Source organism: Felis catus, chromosome A1 (genome assembly GCF_018350175.1).
Source record: "Felis catus isolate Fca126 chromosome A1, F.catus_Fca126_mat1.0, whole genome shotgun sequence".
Classification (NCBI taxonomy): Eukaryota; Metazoa; Chordata; class Mammalia; order Carnivora; family Felidae; genus Felis; species Felis catus.
In genome coordinates this window covers 6,755,917-6,775,693 of record NC_058368.1, presented here as the reverse complement: position 1 = coordinate 6,775,693, position 19,777 = coordinate 6,755,917, and the positions used below count along the sequence as shown (strand labels likewise).

Below are 19,777 nucleotides of genomic sequence, written 5' to 3'. Positions count from 1 at the left end.
CAAACGAACAAACATTCCTCCAACGTCCCAAGCACGTCTCAGTGCGCTGGTTCCAAACCGCGAAGGGTACGTGCGAGGAGGCGAGCATTATTCACACATGAAGATCTTAACGGAAATCGCCGAGTCCCGCAGAAGCGACGCCGTCGAGTGCCAGTAATGGCTCGTTTCGTGGTCTCGGGCATTCCTCCAGCTCCCAAAGCGCTGAGGGCAGATGAGAAAAACGAGAAAGTTGAAGACAAATTTCCCGCGGGGAGACGGACTTGTGAGAGGGGCCTGTAATGTTGGAGTCGATTTGCAATTTCAGGCATTTATCATAAACACATGCCACGGAGGACCTTGATCGCCAGGGAAGAAAAACACGCCTCGGGATTGAAGGTTCCAGAAGGTTGCTTACCTTTGGTACTTGTTGCCAAGGGAAACCAAGGACAATAAACCCCACCCCTGGCCATGGCTCCAACAACTCTGTTCAATTTCAGGCAACGCTGTTTTCCCCACTCAGGGTCACCCCCCCCAACCCTCCCCAGCCCCCTCCACAGGCATGAAACCCCAGTTTCAAGGGGGAAAACGCCATGTCCGCTGTAATGTTTTTGTATTTATTAACCACTTCACGTGTTCACACCGCTCCCGTTTTCATTAGTGTCCTATCTTCTTTCTTGGGACATGTCACTGATGACATTTAAAGTTGTTCCTCAACCCCATTTACTCCCGTTAGCCCTGTTTATTGAGTGATTCTGCGTAGTCGGGTGATTTTTAGGAACACGTACGTCACATGAAGGCACAATGGACTGTATTTGGAAGTGGCCTGTCAGCTGCCTTACTTAATTAGGCTTAGTAATCTTGCCACATGGCCCTTAGTGACTCATGAGGTGTGGGGGGAAGGCTGGGCTGGGGTGGGGGGGGCCCGAGCCGGTGAAGGTTCGGAGCACCTCACATTTACTTTTTATTATATGGGTCTCCAAACATACACAAGTGCTCCTGCTTTTTGAAATGTTGAAAAATAGCCATCTGGAGCTTCTCACGTCAGAGAGTTCTGGAACTGGAAGGACACCAGAGCAAGCATCGGGGGGGGGGGGGGGGGCGGGGTGGGACCTACCCGCGAAACCGAGGACCAGGAGAGAAATTGTGGTGGGTGGCGGGTGACCTGGGCAGACTCTCGGTTCGTGCAGCAGGGTTAGAGATGGGAGCTCGAAGTATGAGCTGGTGCTGGCAGAGAGGGTATCCTGGGGACACAGGGGGTGGGGAGGTCTGGAGGGGCCTAGAGGAAGAGGTCTGGAGGGGTCTAAGGGAACAGGGGGGAGGTGGGGGGTTATAAGCAAGAGAAGCCACACATTCAAAGGCCTGGGTGCAAGAAGGAGGTGACCAAACGGCACCCCTGTACAAGACCAGTAATTCCTCTGGGCTCCTGACAACCAGTCAGGCTCTGTGGATGACGTCCGCATTGCTTCGAGGTCTCGGAACCAAAACGGGCTGCTGTTTTTGGCCTGTGCAGCCAAAGGGAGTGCATTAACGTTTGCTAGAAATGCCCTGGTAAAAGCCACCAAATCCATCCTTGAAGTGAGTAGGGAGACAGAGAGAGAGAGGGGGCATAACTCATCTGCAGTGACGTACGTCGATGGCAGGAGCCTCCTTGCTTCACTGGACACCTAGTTTTAAGAATCAGGGAGAAGCTGGGCCAGGCGGGAAGGGCAGAAAGGGAATGGGGCGGGACACTGGGAGCCTGCCTCACCGCCTGGGCTTCTCCCACACGAGGGACTAGAGGAGCCAGGAAGCGATCAGGTCCACACGTGGCCCATTCCATTGTTCAGCGGCCGGGGATGTCAAACCTCCCTCACATCCCTCAGGGTCCGACCTCACCCTCTGGCATTGCTTCCTGCCCTGGTCTTGAGGCTGGCGTCCCCTCGCTTGTCTGGAAGCACTACCTCTCCTCTAGGAGGGTGTGGGTGGTGCCGCTGCCCTGACAGTCTTCCGCTAGGGGATCCTTCCCACTAACCACCTGCATCCATTCTCCCCCCTACCCCAACCGCTCTCGCAGACGGACAGTGTGTCCGGGGCCCTTCCGAGCGATGTCGACATAGATGGTCCAATATCGCTAGAATACGTGGGCACGTGTGACCGGTTATTCTCAGCTACGGGGCCTCGGCTGAAACACCAAGACGGTGAAAGATGTCTTCGGTTACAACCCTACACGCGTGGACCTGTGAAGTGATCCCTCTATTCCTTTGGTTCCTTTTGCGTCCCACGGGGTGACTACCGTGTTTTCACTGGTAAGACCTTGTTGCATGTCTGATTCTCTAAAACCGTGGCGTATCTGTGACTGTGGGAGATCGTCTCGGGTCAAAAAGAACAGAGAATTGCGTTCGGTTCTATTATCTGTAGTAATGTTGGCACGGTAATTTTGAAATGCACGACGTATACTGTAGCATAAAATGGGTAGATTTGTTGACGCAATGAGTCACGATTGTCAAGGTGAGAAAAAAGACACACATATTAAATATTAAATACTAATTAAATATTAATATTAAAGTTAAGAAAAAACCCTTTCATGTTAATTTTGAACTGATAAGATTGGTGCGAATTCACGATTAAAAATAAAAAGTATTTCCTAGCTCTGTCCACGGACAGGCATCGAAACTGTTGACATACAGCAGCAACAAGCACATTTGGGTCCAAACCCTGGTTTCTTAGCATTCGGTTGAAAGCCGGGCAAGTGTCTGTATAATATATATAGTACAATTAAGTCTAATACTGACCCTCACTAAAGGACTCAGGAGCACCTGTGGGGCTCAGTTGGTTAAGCATCCGGCTTCGGCTCAGGTCATGATCTCGCAGTTTGTGGGTTCGAGCCCCGCGCGTCGGGCTCTGTGCCGACAGCTCAGAGCCCAAGGCCTGTTTCAGATTCTGTGTCTCCCTCTCTCTCTGCCCCTTTCCCGCTCATGCTCTGTCTCTCTCTCTCTCTCTCAAAAAATAAACAGTAAGAAGAAGAAGGAAAAAAAAGGATTCAGGGCTTGTGGAGAAATGGTTGATTCCAGATCTGGGTAGAGGAAGGGCATGAGGGTGACCTTGATGTAGCGTGTCAAAAAATAAGGGAACTGCCCAAGATTAATGGAGTTGTACCCAAAACATACAGACCTGAAGGGGTCTCCTACTAGCCAAATTGGGGACTATTTGAGCATCAGGAAAAAAAAAAAGAAGACTAAGGTTGATTATAAATAAATAAATATTTTATTAGTGGTCGAATAAATAAAAACCCATGGCTCCATAGTTCTACGGACAAAGAGAGACGCAATGGTTATGTAATGGATTATGGCAGTTACGCTAATTTCTTTCCCTGAATATTTGTAATCAAAGGGAAAAAGCTAAACATTTATCCTGCCTTTTGAGGAAAAAATGCATTGCATTCCTCATTGACAAGAGGCAGTTCCTTACAGAAAAACGTCAGTTAATACATATATAATAGAAAAGCTAATTGAATTAGAAAATGACCGTTTGGTGAAACCGATTGAAATAATTGGCTTGGACAATACACGGATTCCACAAACTACCATCCACCAGTCAAATCAACACCGTCTGTCTGATTTCGTATATCCTGTGAGTTGAAAATGTTTTTAAAAAATGTAGGTGGTTGAAAAAAATCCCGAGGAGAGCAATAGTTCACGACACATGAAATTTATATAAATTGAAATTTCAGCGTCCATAAGATGTTACTGGGCCGCAGCCATGCTCGTTCACCAGCATATCGCCTCTGATTGCATTTGTGCTACAACGGCAGATTCGAGGCAACCGAGATAGAGACCACGTGGCCCACAAAGCCTAAAGTATTGGGATCTGGAACTTTACGAAAATACTTTGCCGACTTGCGCCGCGACCACTCGTAGAAAGGGAATCGAGGCAGAGGGTGTGCGCACGGGGCCGACGTATCGCTCTATAAATCATTGCATCTATAAGTTAATTGCAAAAGGAAAAATGCACTCTGTGATGGGAAGGTCTGTGGCCACCACCTTACCAAGTTATCAACACTTAGCATCCCTCAGAGAGGAACAACCTGACAGTCCGTACCTGCTGGTGTGGGGCAATATGAAGTCCATTGCATCACCTCGGAAGTACTCTTGCTAAACGTTTAACCTGACAATTTTTAAATAGCTTTACGGAGTTGACGGACAATAAACTGCACGTGTTTAAAGTGCACAGTTTGGGGCGCCTGGGTGGCGCAGTCGGTTGAGCGTCCGACTTCAGCCAGGTCACGATCTCGCGGTCCGTGAGTTCGAGCCCCGTGTCAGGCTCTGGGCTGATCGCTCAGAGCCTGGAGCCTGTTTCCGATTCTGTGTCTCCCTCTCTCTCTGCCCCTCCCCTGTTCATGCTCTGTCTCTCTCTGTCCCCCCCAAAAATAAATAAACGTTGAAAAAAAAATTTTTAAAGCGCATAGTTTGATACGTTTCGACACTTTATACCAACGGGTGAAACCACCACCACAGTCAAGATAACGAACGTATCTACACCGACAGAAGTTTGATCGCGCCCTTTGATTTGGTTAGTTTTAAACACTTATTTATTTTGAGAGAGAGCGAGCGCTCGTGCGTGTATGTGCACCTGAGCGGCAAAGGGGCAGAGAGAGAGAGAGAGAGGGAGAGAGAGAATCCCAAGCAGGCTCCTTGCTGTCAGTGCAGGGCCCATTCACATGCCGATGGGCATTTGGGTTGTTTCCAGGTTGGGGCTATGACAAATAGAGCTACTGTGGACATTCATAAAGAAGTCTTTGTATGGCCATGTGCTTCTATTTCTCTTGCATAAAGGTCTAAGAGTGGAACTGTAGAATCGTATGATAGGTTGACGTTTCACTTTTTAGGGAACTTCCAAACTGCTTTCCAAATGTCCAGGTGTCACCTGTATCCTTGCTGCACTTGGCATGGCCAGTGTGTTTAATTTTAGCCATTCTAATAGATGCCTAGTGGTATTTGTGGTTTTAATTTGCTTTTCCCACAATTAAAAACATAGTGAATATGTTTTCATGTGTTTTTTTTTTTGCCATCTGTACATCTTTTGCCTATTAGAAAAAAAAAGGAACTTGTTTTCTTATTCTTGAATTTTGAGAGGTTTTGAAAAAAGTACATTCTATTTGCAACAATATGGATGGAGCATGAGGGCATCATGCTAAGTGAAATAATCCAGACAGAAAGGAAAATACTGCATGGTCTCACTTATGTGTCAAATCTAAAACAAAAACCCAACCTCATAGAGAAAGATAGGATTTGTGGTTATCAGAAGTGGGGGGGTAGAGGTTGGGGTGGGAACGGGATGTGGAGGGAAGTGGTCAAAAAGTCCAAATTCCTTGGGGCGCCCGGGTGGCTCTGTCAGTTGAGTGTCCGACTTTGGCTCCGGCCATGATCTCACGGTCTGTGAGTTCAAGCCCCTTGTCGGGCTTTGTGCCAACAGCTCAGAGCCTGGAGCCCGCTTCGGATTCTGTGTCTCCCTCTCTCTCTGCCTCTCCCCACCCCTCACTCTCTCTCTCTTTCAAAAATAAATAAACATTAAAAAAAATTTATTTAAGTTAAAAACAAGGTCCAAATCCCAGTTATAAGATAAATAAACACTAGGGGCGTAAGGTACAATATGATGACTATATCGCCATGTGGTATTATGTATTCCAGATACAAGTTCCTTATCAGATATATGAGTTTCAAATATTCTCTCCCAATCTGTGCCTTGTTTTTTTTTTTTTGTTCTCTTAGTAATGTTTTTCAAAAAGCAGAGGTTTCAGTTTTGACAAAATCTAACATTCCTTTTTCTTTTACGGATCATTTCTCCAGTGTTGCCTCTGCATCTTGGTTAAAAATCAGTTGTCCATATATATGTGTGTGTGTGAGTCTGTTTCTTGACTATTCCGTTCATTGATCTGTTTGTGGGTTGCGTTCACTTGTATAGCCTTATGCTCAGTCTTGAAATGGAGTAGTGTTAATTCTTCAACTTTGATCATCTTTTTTAAAAGTTTTGTTTTTTCTTTTAAGTGTATGTATTTATTTTGAGAGAGATTACGTGAATGGGGGTGGGGGGTGTAGAGAGAGAGCAAAGAGAGAATCCCAGGCAGGCTCTGCACTGTGCTTGATCTCATGAACCGTGAGATCATGATCTGAGCCGAAGTCAAGAGTCCGACACTTAACCAAACGGGCCACCCAGGCACCCCAGTCATCCTTTTAAAAGTCATGTTGGGGGCGCCTGGGTGGCTCAGTCGACTAAGCGTCCGACTTCGGCTCAGGTCATGATCTCGCGGTTTGTGAGTTCGAGCCCCGCGTCAGGCTCTGTGCTGACAGCTCGGAGCCTGGAGCCTGCTTCGGGGTCTGTGTCTCCCTCTCTCTCTACCCCTCCCCTACTTGTGCTCTGTCTCTCTCTATCAAAAATAAATAAATGTAAAAAAAAAAGTTTTTTTTTTTAAGTCATTTTGTGGATCCCTGGGTGGCTCAGTCAGTTAAGGGGTCAACATTGGCTCAGGTCATGATCTCACAGTTCATGAGTTCTAGCCCCGCGTCCGGCTCTGTGCTGACAGCTCAGAGCCTGGAGCCTGCTTCGAGTTCTGTCTCCCTCTCTCGCTGCCCTTTCCTGCTCATTCTCTCTCTCTCTCTCTCTCTCTCTCTCTCTCAAAAAAAAAAAATAAGCGTTGAAAAAAATGTCATTTTGGCTTATCTGCTTTCTTTGGCTATTATTCTTTACATGTCCTTAAAAATTTTAGAATCAACTTGTCATTGTCTACCAAAAAAGCCTATTGGGATTTTAATTTTGATTGCACTGAATCTATCAGTCAGTTTGGAAAGAATTCATATCTCACGAATATTGAGTCTTCCAACTCATGAACATGGTGTATCTCTCCATTTACTTAGGTCTTCTTTAATTCCTCCTGGCCATGTTTTGTAGCCTTCAGTGTGCACGCTGTGGTTGGTGGAGTTCAAAGATAGTCCCCAAGATTCCTTCCTCCTGGGATGTGTGCCCTGTGTCATCTACTCCCCTTGCGTGTGGGTGGGACCCAGGAGTATAGTATATCGTGGGATTTCATGCCTGTAATGAGGTTACCAATCAGCCCGTTGATTTTGAGTTAATCAAAAAAGATATAGGGGCGCCTGGGTGGCTCAGTCGGTGGGGCGTCTGACTTTGGCTCAGGCCATGATCTCATGGTTTGTGAGCTCGAGCCCTGCGTCGGGCTCTGTGCTGATGGCTCGGAGCCTGGAGCCTGCTTCGGATTCTGTGTCTCCCTCTCTCTATATATCTCCCTGACTAGTGCTCTCTCTCTGAAAAATAATAAATGTAAAAAAAAAAATTAAAACAAATAAAAAAGGATATCATCTTACGTGGGCCTGACTTTATTAGGGAAGTTCTTGAAAGAGGATGAAACACTGGTGAGACCCTCCTGCTGGCCTCAAGAACAAAAGCTCCCATGAGTTCTGCAGGTGCAGTGAACTGAATTCTGCTTGCAAGATGTTTTGAGTTTTTTTAAATTTTTTTTTAACATTTATTTATTTTTGAGACAGAGAGAGGCAGAGCATGAACGGGGGAGGGGCAGAGAGAGAGGGAGACACAGAATCGGAAGCAGGCTCCAGGCTCTGAGCCATCAGCCCAGAGCCTGACGCAGGGCTTGAACTCACGGACCGCGAGATCGTGACCTGAGCCAAAGTCGGACGCTCAACCGACTGAGCCACCCAGGCTCCCCTGTTTTGAGTTTTTAAGAGGTCCCCAAGTATCGGATGAGATCACAGCTCCAGGTGACATCTTGCTTGCAGCCTGGGTGACCCAAGCAGAGGTTTCAGATAAGCTGTGCCCAGACTCCTGACTCACAAAAACTGTGAGTGTATTTCTAGGCTGCTAAGGTTCTGATAGTTTGCAGCTATAGCACTAGCAAAATATACACAGGCCTTGAACATCTTTTGTCAGGTTTATCTCTATTTCATATTTTTCTAACAATTAAAATGTCAATGAACTTTTCTCCTCTCCTCTCCTCTCCTCTCTTCTTTCTCTTCTCTTCTTCTTTTCACAAATGTTTATTTACTTATTTTGAGAGAGAAAGAGAGAGGGAGTGCGAGTAGAGGGGTGGTGCAGAGAGAGAGGGAGAGAGAGAGAAAATCCCAAGCAGGCTCACGCTCACTGAGGAGCCCAGCTCTGGGCTTGATCTTACAACCCTGAGATCATGACCTGAGCCGATATCAAGAGTCTGACGCTCAACTGACTGAGCCACCCGGGTGCCCCTGAACTTTTTTTCTTAATTTCATTTTCAGGTTGTTCTTAGCTAAAATATGGAAACACGGTGGATTTTTGCATATTGATCGTGGATTCTGCAGCCCTGCTAAATTTATTCATCCTGATAGTTTTTCATAGATTTCTTAGGTTTCTTATATACAAAATAATAGAAAAAAATGGTCCTATATAGGATCCACATATAGAATAATGTGAAAAATAAAAATGTTTTCTTGTCTTTAATCAGCATGCCTTTCATTTATTTCTCTTGCCTTATTGCTCTGGCCAGACCCTTCAGTTCCATGTTGAATGGAAGTGGTAAGGGGGAATGTCTTTGCCTTGTTCCTGATCTTAGGGAAAGCATCCAGCTTTTCACTCTTAATTATGGTAGTAGTTTAGGGATTTTTGTAGGTGCCTATTAGCAGATTGAGGAAATTCTCTTCTGTTCCTGGTTGTTTTTTTTTTTTTTCTTTTTTTCTTTTCTTTTTCTTTTTTTTTTTTTAATGAGAAATGGATGTTGGGTTTGGTAAAAAAAATTTTGCAAATTGGGATGATCATGTGGTTTTTGTCCTTTATTCTACTAATATGGTGAACTACACTGATTGATTTTCTCATGTTAAACCAACTTTGCATTCCTGGGACACATCTCACTAGGCCATGATGCCTCATGCATTTGGTATATTGTTGGATTCTGTGTGTTCGTACTTTGTGTAAAATTCTGTATACTGGTTTGCAGCTTTATTTTCTTATAATTTGTCTGGTTTTAGTATCAGATAATGCTGAACTCCTAGAATGAGATAGGAAACGTTCTCTCTTCTTCAATTTTCTGGGCGAGTTTATATAAATGTATGTTACTTTTTCCTTAAATATTTGATAGAAATCACCAAATTTACCACCAGAATTGCCCACCTCTGGGCTTGTCGTTTTCCTTGCGGGAATATTTTTAAGTTAACAATTCAATTTCTTCACTTCTGAACAGGTCTTTTCAGATTTTCTATTTGTTCTTGAGTCAGTCTTGGTAATCTGTGTCTCCCTGGGAATTCTTCCAGTGTATCATGTGTTGGTGTCATATTTTGGTTTATAATAAGAGAGCTATATTTGGTCTTATTCCTGGCACAGAACTCTTAAAACCCTGGAGATTTTCTAAGCGAGAAGAGTGAGAAAGGTGTCTTTTGTTATGTTAATAAGGCGACCTGTGGAAAGCCCCTAGAGAACCCAAAGTTGGGGACTGGTTGCCAGGGAACCAACCTGTTATTCAAGGATTGGAAATTTCTGTCCCCCACCACCACCTCAGGCAAGGGGGAAAAGGACCGGAGACCCAGTTCGACCAATGGCCAATGACTTAATCAATCATGCTTCTGTCCGAAAGGCCTCCATAAAACCTAAAAGGATGAACATATGGAGAGTGGCCTGGGAGAGTAGAGCTCGGAGGGAGCATGGAAACCCCGCCCCTTGCCCCACCCTTTCCCCTGTGGATCTCTTCCTGTTCCTGTTCCTGTTCCTGCGTTATATCATTTCATAGTAAGTCATCTAGGAAGTAGCATGTTTCTCTGAGTTCTGTGAGCCACTCTAGCAATTTAGTCAAACCCGAGGAGGGATCTGGGAAGCTCTGATTTATAGTCAGACATTCTAGGGGCACCTGGGTGGCTAGTTGGTTAAGCGTCCTACTCTTGATTTCGGCTCAGGTCACCATTTCAAGGTTTGTGGGATCAAGTTCAGTGTTGGGTTCTGGACTGGCAACGCAGAGCCTAATTGGGATTCTCTCTCTCCCTCTCTCTGACCCTGCCCTGCTCGTGCTCTCTCTCTCTCTCTCTCAAAAAAGAAAGAAAGGAAGAAAGGAAGAAAGGAAGAAAGAAAGAAAGAAAGAAACCCAAACTATAATGTCATTCTGAAGCACAGGTGGCAACCTGCATTTGTGGTTGGTGCCTGAAGTTGGGGGGCTAAGCAGTCTGGAAGGACTGAATCCTTAACCTGTGGGACCCGATGCTATCTCCAGGTAGATAATGTCAGAATGGAGATGAATTTGTGGGATACTCAGCTGGTGATACAGAATTACTTGGTGGCATGGGGGAGAAAAACCACACGCTAGACTCGACATAAAGTTATTCATAATTTTCCCTTATCATCTTTTAGTTTCTGTAGACTCTGTTCTTTTCCTTGGTTAGTCTGACAAAAGTCTGTCAAAAAATTTTTTATGTTTATTTTTGGGAGAGAGAGAGAGAGAGAGAGAGAGACAGAGCATGAACTGGGGAGGGGCAGAGAGAGGGGGAGACACAGAATCAGAAGCAGGCTCCAGGCTCCGAGCTGTCAGCACAGAGCCTGATGCGGGGCTTGAACTCACAAACCACGAGCTCATGACCTGAGCCGATGTCAGACGCTTAACTGACTGAGCCACCCAGGCGCCCCCAAAGTCTGTCAATCTTGTTGACATTTTCAAAGAACCAGCTTTGGTTGCTTGATTTTCTCGATTGTGTTTCTGTTTTTAATTTCATTGAATTGGTCTCTGATATTTATTCTTTCTAATTACTTTGGGCATGATTTGTTTTCCGAGTTTCTTTAGGCAGAAACTTAGATTGTTGGTTTTTGATATATAATTTTTCTAATGTTATGTATTTAAAGCTATAATTTTTTTCTCTAAGTATGGCTTTTTCTGCATTTCATCAACTTTTTTTGTGTTTTCACTTCCATCCAGGTCAAGATATTTTTAAATTTCTCTTGTGATTTCTGCTTTGACCCAGGGATAACTTAGAAGTGTATTGTTTAATTTCCAAATTGTTGGCCATTTCCCAATTTTCTTTCTGTTTCTGACATCTGATTAATTCTGTGGTGGCTAGAAAACATATATACTATTATTTAATTCTTTTTCTATTTATTGAGACTTGTTTAAGTGTCTAGCATATGGTCTATTCTGGAGAATCTAATGTGTATTTGAATATGTAACCTTGGGGCGCCTGGGTGGCGCAGTCGGTTAAGCGTCCGACTTCAGCCAGGTCACAATCTCGCGGTCCGTGAGTTCGAGCCCCGCGTCAGGCTCTGGGCTGATGGCTCGGAGCCTGGAGCCTGTTTCCGATTCTGTGTCTCCCTCTCTCTCTGCCCCTCCCCAGTTCATGCTCTGTGTCTCTCTGTCCCAAGAATAAATAAAAAAACGTTGAAAAAAAATTTAATATGTAACCTTGATGTTTTGGGGAGGAATGTTGTTCAAGTCTTTATATCCCTTTATATCCCTTGGTTTCTGTCAAGTTCTATCAATTTCTGAGAAAGGAGTAATGTCTCTGGGTCTAATTGTCGCATTGTCTATATTTCCTTTCAGTCCTGTCAGTTTTTACTTTATGTGTTTTGGGGCTCTGTTATCAGGTGCCATTTCACTATCGTATCTCCCTGATGGATTTTTCATCATATTTGCAAAAAATGTTGGCCATCGCTGTTTCAAACATTTTCTCTGTTCTTTCTCTTCCTCTCCTGTTTTTCGTAGACTCCCACGGCTGGTATGTTGGCATACTTGTGTCACTGTCTCTGTCCTCTGTTCTTTTTTCTTGAGTCCTTTGTTTCTTCCTGTTCTTCAGATCGGGTAAGTTTTTTTTTTTTTTTCGGGTTGGATCATTTCAATTGATCTATCTTCAGTGTCACCGATTCTTCTGCCATCTCTAATCTTCCGTGAGCCTATCTAGTGACTATTAAATTTCAGTTATGTTTTTTAACTGTAAAATTTCCATTTGAATCTTTTTAATAGTTTCTACTTCTCTACTGAGATTTTGTGAAGTCGTTGTATTAGTCTGTTCGGGCTACCATAACACAATACCATAGACTAAGTGGTTTGAACAATGGAAATTTATTTCCTCAGTTTGAAGTCTAGATGTTCCAGATCGAGGTCCTGCAAGATTGGTTTCTGGTGAGGACTCTCTTCGTGGCTTCCAAACAGCTGCTTTCTTGCTGTGTCCTCACACTGGTGGAGAGAAAGAGCGAATATCTCTTTCTCTTCTTTTAAGGGTTCAAGGCCGCCCCTATGATCTCATTTAACCTTTATCACCTCCTCGCCATCACTGTCTCTAAATACAGCCATGTTGGGGCTTAGGACTTCAATATATGAATTTTGGGGGGACACAAACATTCAGTCCATAACAGTCATTGACAGAATATTTTCTGTTAATTATTTGACACGGTTTCCTTTACGTCTTTGACCTTGTTCTTACTAGCCATTTTGAAATTTTTGTTTACTCAATTCAACATCCGATTCCACTCAGAGTCAGTTTCCATTGACCGTATTTTTTCCCTTGAGTACAGGCCATAATTTCCTGTTGTTGTTGTTGTTGTTGTTGTTTTAACGTTTATTTATTTTTGAGACAGAGAGAAACACAGCATGAACGGGGGAGGGGCAGAGAGAGAGGGAGACACAGAATCGGAAACAGGCTCCAGGCTCTGAGCCATCAGCCCAGAGCCTGACGCGGGGCTCGAACTCCCGGACCGCGAGATCGTGACCTGGTTGAAGTCGGACGCTTAACCGACTACGCCACCCAGGCGCCCCCCTGTTGTTGTTGTTTTTTTGCATGTAATTTTTTTTTTTTATTGAAAGCCAATTTTTTTAAAGATAATATAAGGACTGTTGGTGTTGTTTAGTAACTGCTCCCTGTTCGTGTGCTTCTGGGGATAAACCTCTTAGCTTATGGTGGCGATGTGTGCCTCAGAACAGAGACCTCATGGTACCATGTTCGGTTCTTGAGAACACCCATTTAGTGCTCTTGTGTCAGAGAGATCTTTACTGTAGTCTCCCTCCCCTGGCCTTCTAACAACTACCTTCCTTGTTATAGTTACCCAGTATTTGAAGTGTGGGTGTTTGGGGGCAGAGGGAGAGGGAAAGTTCAGGGGCAAATCAGCTTTCCTTGGTTGTCATCTGCTCACCACTCAACCCACTGGCTGCGACTATTGCTACACGTTTACTACGGTATTTCCTCATCACAGGGGCTGTACGGCAGGCAGGAAGCACCTGGGTCCCGGGTCCTATGGAGGAGAAAGGAGCACAAAGTAGCTTCTTCACCAGTAGAGGCACCATGCCTGCCTCTCCCCAGGCCACTCCCTACTAGATGAGCACCCCTCTCTCTTCCCTCAGAGCTTGTCACTGTCTTTAGTTCTTGAAATTTACACATTTTCCTTGTAGGTCTTTGACCTTGCCAGGTTACGCATGGCGAAGGCGCTAGCAGCCTGCACTGGTTGACCGTCTTGTCAAGACCCCTACCTCTTGGTGTATGCCCATCTCTCTGGTGGACTGCTGGCTTCATGAAGGTTCGCCTTGTCCCTCACTGTCGGGGCCTAGACCGGTGCGTGTTATGTCGTAGATACTCAACAAAAATGTCCCGAATGAATTGCCTACTTCCTTCTTGAAAGTCTCTGTTGTTTACTGATTTTTGTACTCCTTCTCAGGGTCCTTCCCAGACACATTCCTCTCTAAGTGGCCTGAAATATTTTATCTAGGTCTCTGTCCTCAAACTACATTGTTACTCTTTCCCTAGGAATCTCATCCGTATAAATAAACTACACAGTGACGACTCTTGATTCTGGAATTTGGGCAGCCTAAATTTCTTTCGTGATCTAAAACTGTAGTCTAACAATGATGGGCCTGGCTACATGTCCCCCTGATGATCCAAATTCAGTGTGATCCACATCAGAACGACGGCTATTTCCCTGAACCTGGCGTCCATCCTGACGTTCCTATCCGGAGGGGACTCCATGGACCCTTCCCCCTCTGTCACTACGTCCATGTCATGTCATTCGTGGGCTCATAAAACCCTATGGACTCAGTCTCCCTTATGTGTTTTATACTTATCTCCTGCTCCCCAACCCCATGACCATTGCTTTGGCTCACGCCTCGATCACTTTTCACCTAAATTACTGCACGGACAATGGTCATCTTGCCTTTAGTTATAGCTGCCTCTCGTCTATCCCCTCCATGTGGGTCCCAGAGGGAACTGTTACAGATGCAAGGCATATTATGCCATTAATTAATTATACCATTATGTTATGAAATCCTGTATCACTTGGCTCCCCGTGACCTTTTAGATAACTTTGAATTCTTCAGTAGGTATCTCGGGGACCTCTATAGTCTACATTGTGTGTTTTTAAAAATTTTTTTAATGTTTATTTATTCTTGAGAGAGAGAGAGACAGAGCGTGAGCAAGGGAGGGGCAGACATAGAGAAAGGGAGACACAGAATCCGAAGCAGGCTCCAGGCTCCGAGCTGTCAGCACAGAGCCCGACGCGGGGCTTGAACTCACGGACAGCGAGACTGTGACCTGAGCTGCAGTGGGACGCTTAACTGACTGAGCCACCCAGACACCCCCTCTATGATCCATATTGTCAACTGCATGAGGGGAGGGAGCATGGCTATCTCATTGTATTCACAGTGTCCAGGAAAGCACCAGGCACATAGCTGGTGCTCAATAAGTATTTGGTGAATTATCGAGTGAATGGATATTCTAGCCCCTGCATAGCACTCCAAATTCATTTCGTAACATAGCCCCCACTCCACTTTTAACTACGCTAAAAATTACTACAGAGTCACATCTCATCTTGAGACAGCTGAGATGAGGTAGGTGTGGCACACAGAACAAGTGATCTCTCTCCCCACCCCCCCACCCCAACTATCTATGGCTGCTGATGGAAATGAAGGCAGAGAAGCTCCTTGTGGAAAATGCTCAAAATACATCTGAAACTGGGCTCCACACAATTCGGGAGCGTTCAGTCATGAGGCTGAGACCCGGGCGCGGAGCCTGTGCTGGCGGAAGGGAGTCACAATGTGAGGAAGGGCTGTGAGGCATTTGAGAAAATTCACCAGGGGATCTGTACAAGACAAATGGGGGGGGGGGGTAATGTCTTTAGGAAGAGCCTGAGGCTGGCACCTGGACCCGGCCCTGGTGCGGAGGAAAAGACCATGAGTGCTGACCTGTGGAACAACCCTCTGGGTCTCAACACTTCCCGGCCAAGCAAACCTGATGGGGGCCATTCTCATTCTCGCTTCTCAGCATCTGCCAAGACGCTGGGGTCCCATGAAGTCTGGGGTCCATCACCAGAGATCTACGGCATGGAGCAGTGGAGGCTACACGGCAGGGCAGGGGCTCCAGGGTACGGGTAGTGAGCGGCACTCTGGACCGCATATGAGGAAACAAAAGACACCCCTCTGGGACTGCCAGAAATGAATGGGAACACGGAAGGGGCCTAGTGGTGGAGGTGGGAGCTGAGAGCCATGCCTGCTTGCATCTTAGTTCTGTGATGCTGTTGCTTGCCTACCTGAAGCCACTCGTTCTCTTCTTTTGTGCTAAAGAACCCTGGTTTTGTTCAGTCCAACGCTGGGGGTAGTATACCCACGGAAGTTCAACCCCTTGGGGATTAGTCATGCTCGTTTGAGACATCATGGTACCCCATTTTCCCTTGGCCATGACTAGTTCACGAGTGGGCACACGACCCCATTCTGGACGATGAACCGAAGAGAGGGACTGCCGGGGGGTGGGATGGTTAATTTTATGTGTCAACTTGCCTGGGCCATGGGGCCCCCAGGTATTTGGCCAAACGTTACTCTATAATGGTGTTTTTGAAAGAGATAAACATTTAAATCCATAGACTAAGGAAAAGAGACGGCTCTCCCTAATGCGGGCGAACCTCATTCCATCAACTGGAGGCCAGATGGAAACCAAGGGCTGACTTGAACTTGAACGTTGGCTTTTTCCTGCTTTCTGACTTGAACCGCAACATTGGCTCTTCTTGGGTTTAAGAGCCCGGCTGGCCTTCGAACCAAAACTTGCACCATTGACTTCCTTGGTTCTCAGGACTTTGGACTTGAGCTGGAACGACACCATTGGCTCTCTTGAGTTTCCAGCTTCTGCAGACGTTGGCACTGGGAAGGTTCTGTGATTGTCTGAGCCAATTCCTTATAATCTCTCTCTCTCTCAATCTGTCTCTCTTGCTAGATAGGTAGATTGGGGAATCTCTCTCTCTCTTTATGTACATATAATATATACATATTCTGGGAGAAAAATGTAATATAATAAATAAATAGAATAAATATTCTATACTTAATAGAATATAATTAATATGATGTGATTAATATTCTGGGAGAGATTTTTCTCCCCCTGGTGGAAAGAAAGCCCCGTGAGGAGAGACACCCTTTGTTGCGTCTTTGAGTCTGTTATGGGAAGATGAATGTCTGGAGCTGTAACAGCCAACTTTTGATCGTCAGAATGTAAGATGAGGACAGCATGAAAGAAAGACAGAAAAGTCTGAGCCCTTGGTGACCTCGTTGAGCCACCACACCCAGCACAGAACCACCCGGTCCAGATACCTTGCTCTGCGTGATGAGATTTCCCCTAGGTAGTAATTCTTGCTACCTAAAGTGTGGCCCACAGCTCATATTGATTATATTATCAATTACATTCTGCATTTCTTTTTTCTTTTTTTGATTTGAGAGAGAGAAAGAGAGAGTGTGGGTGGGGGAGAGGGACAGAGGGAGAGAGAGAGAGAGAGAGAGAGAGAGAGAATCTCAAGCAGGCTCTGCACTCAGGGGGAGCCTGACGATGGGCTTGATTCCACGACCCTGAGATCACCACCCGAACTGAAATCAAGAGTCAGATACTCAACTGACTAAGCCACTCAGGCATTTCTTTCTTTCTTTCTTTCTTTCTTTCTTTCTTTCTTTCTTTCTTTCTTTCTTTCTTTCTTTCTTTCTTTCTTTCTTTCCTCTCTTTCTTCCTTCCTTCCTTCCTCTCTTTCTTCCTCTCTTTCCTTCTTCCTCCTTTTCTTTCTTCCTTCCTTCCTTCCTTCCTTCCTTTCTTCCTCCCTCTCTTTCTTTCTTTCTTTCTTTCTTTCTTTCTTTCTTTCTTTCCTCTCTTTCTTCCTTCCTTCCTTCCTCTCTTTCTTTCTCTCTTTCCTTCTTCCTCCTTTTCTTTCTTTCTTTCTTTCTTTCTTTCTTTCTTTCTTTCTTTCTTTCTTTCTTTCTTTCTTTCTTTCTTTCTTCTTTCATTTAGTTTTGAGAAACAGGGAAAGACAGAGCATGAGCGGGATAGGGGCAGAGAGAGAGGGAGACACAGAATCCGAAATAGGCTCCAGGCTCTGAGCTGTCAGCACAGAGCCCGATGTGGGGCTCGAACTCACAAACCGTGAGATCATGACCTGAGCCGAAGTCGGACGCTTAACCGACTGAGCCACCCGGACACCCCATATTCTGCATTTCTAATGAACTAGCCTCCACCCCAGATCTTCTCAAGCAGTGTCTTCATTTTTTGAAAAAAAACATTTTTTGTATGTTTTATTTTTTTATCAGTATCTTCATTTTCACGAGATCCCTGGTGATTTGCATGCATACTGCAGTCTGAAAAACCCTGGCTCGAGTCACTTTTAGCTGGGTGTTATTTTTCTCACATCTGAACACTTAAGATAGTTGCTGCGACCTCATTGGGATCTACCGACTGAGGTTTGTGACTCTTTGGCTCGTGCGGTTTTCTGGCCATGGGGTGCCCCCTTCTCTCTTGCTTGTTCTTTTGGACAATCTGGTCTGTCTCTCCCCCTCCCACTTATTCACAGGCTAACATGTCTCCTTCAAGACTCAGCAAAGGCATCACCTCCACCAGGAAGCCCACCTGACTCCCTCCGGGTTGAATCAGGAGCACTTCCTAGAGCGGTTAGTGTCACGCCTTTTCTTTGCGTGTCTGCTTACCTGAGTCCTCAATTCAGCCTTGAGGAAAATCTCTCTCTCTCTCTCTCTCTCTCTCTCTCTCTTTCTTTTTTTTTTTTATTCTTTGTACCCTCCACACCTCTCCTCTGTCTGGCACAACCGCTGAAGAAGTTTCTGGAAGATGGAACGAAGCGTGCTTTGCTGGCCTGCTGCTCGCCGCCGTGTCCCGCTCCCCCCGGGGCTCCGGGCCTTCAAGGCGCTGACAAGGCCTGCAGCCCGGGCGGGATGAGGGAATTAGGGGGCCTGCTGGCCCAGCAGCTGTATCACCCTCCTGTCCCTCCCCCGCGCCCTCCAGGGAGCGCACACGTCAGAAGCAGCTGCTCTCTTTCCCCGGAACAAATGTCACCAGGCAACCAGCTGGCAGCTGAGCCAGCGGAAGACCCCACAGAGAAGGGCTCCCGGAGCCGAACGCGCTCGGCCTGCCCGCGCCTGTGAGTGCCACCAAGCTGTTCGGGGCTCTGCTGTCATTCGGCTGTCATTCTCGAAAGCCGAGTGGAGGGGTAACAAAACCTAATGAGGACAGGGCCGGGACAGCAGTCTGCTAGTTATGCGGTGAGAGCCTCAGTGCATTTCCTGACACTTTCCTGTGAAGCACTGATGAGAAATGTGCCCCGTCTCCCTTGCCAGCGTCAATGCCATCCGTTTTTTGTGAGCTGAGGTTTTTAGCAGAAGCGGCCTGGCTTGAAGCTGGGCCCAGCGTGGGGGCCCCGGCGAGGCGCGGGCTCCCAGGGGTGCGAGCGGAGCCAGAGTCCGGGCTGCAGCCGGGGGACCCGACGGGCGAGGCAGAGGTGGGGGGACGGCGGGGCCCGTGCCTGCCCCTCATTAGCGGGAGACTCGGGCCATACGTGGCGGGCACACATGTGAGGGTACCCTTGGGAAATCAACTCCTGAGCTGAGCTGCACCCCTCCAGCTGGTGCCTGCCTGGCCCGATGTGCCAGTGTGCTAATGGCTTGGCCTGGCTTTGAGCAGAGGAAAGTACGGGGGCTCAGGATGCGGCAGCACGAGTGTCTGACCGCAGAGGGGCCCGCATGGAACATTCCTTTGGGAGGCAGCAGACAAAGCCATGATGAATTCACTTACCTTCCAAACGTCTGCTGAGCAAGCCCTTGTGGCCAGGAGCTTAGGGGCCTGTGGTGGGTGGTCGGGATTCAGATCTGGATGACACGTTGCTGCCCCGAGAGAGTGACCCGTCCAGACAGACGGATAGACACATCCGATCAAGGGGGACAGGTGCTGAAATACAGGTGCTCACAGGGCTTGAGGGGAGCAAATGACGCAGGCCGAGGGGTCAGAGAACGTCGTGAGGAAGGGACACTGAGCTGTCTCTGGGAAAAACAAGGCAGGAGAGGAGGAAACTGACATCCACTCGGAGCCGATTACAGACCGAGAAGAGTGCTGGCCACGTCGCCCACATCTTTTTTTTTTTTTTAATGTTTATTAATTTTTGACACACACAGAGAGAGAGAGAGAGAGAGACGGAGCATGAGTGGGGGAGGGGCAGAGAGAGAGGGAGACACAGAATCCGAAGCAGGCTCCAGGCTCCGAGCTGTCAGCACAGAGCCCGACGCGGGGCTCGAACTCCCGAACTGGGAGATCAAGACCTGAGCCAGAGTCGGATGCTCAACCGACCGAGCCACCCAGGTGCCCCAGCATCACCCACATCTCGTCCCGTGAACCTCCACAGATGGGGAACCAAGGCTCAGGGAAGCTTCCTGGCTGACCTGAGGCCACATGGAAACCTCTGGAGCCTTATGCCGTGACATGCTGCCCATCAGTTATGCCAACAATGAAGGGAGGAGCACTCTAGGCTGTACTAACCACACTTTCTGGTGTCTGCACATGATGTT

At 46.7% G+C, this 19,777-nt stretch overlaps 1 long non-coding RNA gene across 1 annotated transcript; it reads left to right on the top strand.

Moving 5' to 3' along the window:
• The first annotated feature begins 1,077 nt into the window (after positions 1–1,077).
• LOC123382099 lies at positions 1,078–13,769 on the top strand. The gene is made up of 3 exons (XR_006589951.1): positions 1,078–1,125; positions 2,033–2,264; positions 13,367–13,769. It is a non-coding gene; the product is annotated as an uncharacterized LOC123382099 (long non-coding RNA).
• Positions 13,770–19,777: the final 6,008 nt, after the last annotated feature.